This window comes from Vigna radiata, chromosome 4 (genome assembly GCF_000741045.1).
Source record: "Vigna radiata var. radiata cultivar VC1973A chromosome 4, Vradiata_ver6, whole genome shotgun sequence".
NCBI classification, from domain to species: domain Eukaryota; kingdom Viridiplantae; phylum Streptophyta; class Magnoliopsida; order Fabales; family Fabaceae; genus Vigna; species Vigna radiata.
Genome location: NC_028354.1, coordinates 3058448 through 3061225, shown reverse-complemented (window position 1 = coordinate 3061225; position 2778 = coordinate 3058448).

Sequence of the window (2778 nt, the reverse complement as noted above, 5' to 3'; positions counted from 1 at the left end):
TATATAGGTTAAAACCACTTACGCGTCCCTGTTTTCGTAAGGTCTTCCCATTTTGGTCCCGTTCTTATAAAACTTCTCAATTGAGTCCTTAAAAGTGCCAATTTGGTTGAAATTAACCCTTACCGTTAAAATTGAGTAACGGTGTTAAATCTGGGTAGAGTTGGATGAAGAACGTGTCAACCATTAAAATCAGAGGAAACGTGGCAGAAAACTGAGTGGTACGTGGCTATTAATCCATTCAATAAAAACATTAATTGGATTTGTAATTGGTAAAGCATTTGAAGAATGAAATTGTGAGTTTATGTTCTGAAGTAAGAGACCCAATTCGACATTTTTAGGGTTCATCGGTGTTGAAGAGGGAAGTTCTACAGTACAAGACGTAGCCATGTCCTTGGGTCATTCCTATTGCTCTTCAACTTGCAATGCATCCGGAAGAAAGCATTTCCATTCTGCTTCCGAGTCACAATGATGACATCTATCACAGTGTTGGTGCTGATGAGTTTTGCAGGTTACCGTCGCAGGGTTTTGGTTCAACAAGGATGGCTAATTACGCTTGACGTGGCGTGGTCTTTGGGTTGCTCTATCTTGTTGGTTCTGCAAATTGTTCCTTGATTGAAGTACTGGAGTTTATTTATATAAGCCTATAAAGAAACTCAACGTGGATTATTAGCGCATTCTGTATGTGAATTGTAATCTGAATAGATTGTTGTGCGAAGCAGAAAAGCAAAAGGCCATTGCTGTCAAATACACCATACCGTAATTGTGGGATCAAAGAGTAAGACCCATTTTAACATCTATAAACAGTAATGAACTTTCGATGATACCTCTCAGATTCCTCTCATAGTTTTAATGAAATTTAATCCCAATTGCTTTTCGATTTACCAGGACCCTAATTTCCCTTTTTTATTTCACTCAACCCTAATTCCCTTTTTTAATTAAGTAACCCTAATCCCTTTTTTAATTTCAATTTATCAATTAATCACGCCACATATCACTCAGTTTTCTGCCACGTTTTTAATGGTTGACACGTCCTCCATCCAACTATGCCCAGATTTAACACCGTTACTCAATTTTAACGGCAAGGGTTAATTTCAACCAAATTGACACTTTTAAGGACCCAACTGGAAAGTTTTATAAGAACGGGACCAAAATGGGAAGACCTTACGAAAACAGGGACGCCTAAGTGGTTTTAACCATGTATATACATACATATATATATATATATATATATATATATATATATATATATATATATATAGATTTCGCCTAATTTACACTCATGCATATAAGAATTCATCCTCTTCATTAATGTCAAATCACTTTCTAACTTACTGAAAACCCCATGTCTCGGCGAAGAAAGCCTATCCTTAATTACTAGAGCATAATATCTTGTATCCCTAATAATTAATTCTGCATTACGATTAGAAGCTTAAGATAACCAAGTGTTTTATCCCTATGTCTAGGTAATAGTTCCTTTAAAAGAAATTCCCCAGATCTAGATATATACATATGATATACATATATATATGTATATATATGTATGTATATATATATACATATATACATATATACATAGGTTAAATATATGTTTTAGTCCTCATATTTGTTCCCCATTCTCAATTAGGTCCTCATGTTTTTTTTGGTCCCAATTGCATCCTAATATTTGTAAATTTGAGGAAATAAAATCCTCTCCGTTAACTAGCCACTAACGTCGTTGACACTGTGCTGAGCTATAACGGATCTTTATTATTTAATTTAAATGAGTCCATTACGTGGCATTTTTTAATTAAAAAAAATGATTTAAGTGACACGTATGTATTATATTTGTAAGGCAAAGCTGTAAGAGATAGTTTTATTTTTTTTTTAAAAAAAAATGGCCCAAAACCTAGGCCCAGGTTTCGTTTAACCTAGAATTCCCCTTAGGGGTTCAACTTTCTCACTTCATTCTCTACCACGCCCACCACGTCACCGGTGACGGCAAACGTCAACAATCTGAACATGACGATAGTCACTCTTCTTGCCCGTCTTTATCGGAGCTGAAACAGAAGGGGAATTATCTTCACAACTCGATAGAGTCGAAGCTGATGGTTTCGAGAACCGGCGAGCTTAACGCTGCAGATGCAGATTCTGATTCGGAGCTTGGTCTATTGATGAATTTGTGCGACAAGTTGGAGGAAGTAGATAGTTCCGTTTGGTGTCCCCTTTGTGATGTTGATATTTCGAATTTGACTGAGGAACAGAGACATCTTCATACCAATAATTGTCTTGACAAAAGCGATAACGTGAGATTCACACCCTTTGCACAACAGTAACACCATTCATGGTGATTGAAGTCGGGAACTTTATAATTTAATTCAATTATAAGTTGTGAAAATGTTGTGCAGGTTGCGGTTCCTGAAGACGATAAGGGTACTCCACATGTGCCAAAAGTCGCTTCTGTTGTTGATTGGCTTCACGGGCTCGGTTTGGGAAAGTATGAAGTGATTTTCGTTAGGGAAGTTGTTGAGGGTGAGTGTTCCTGTTTTGTCACTGCCATCCCTATACTTGCGGTGCTGAATTGGGTACATCACTATGATCTCAGCCAGCATACCAACCTCAATGGAACATATGCAGAAGTTTCCAATTGCAGTAAGAACCTTCTGGAAATGTCCAACTTGGTTGGTGTTATCCACCAAGTGTGCTGCCTTTCCAAAGAATGTGTGCACACAGTGGCAATCATGACTCCCCAGTCAGTGCTGCTTGATCAACCATAAGAGGATCACCCTCAAGAAGACGAGC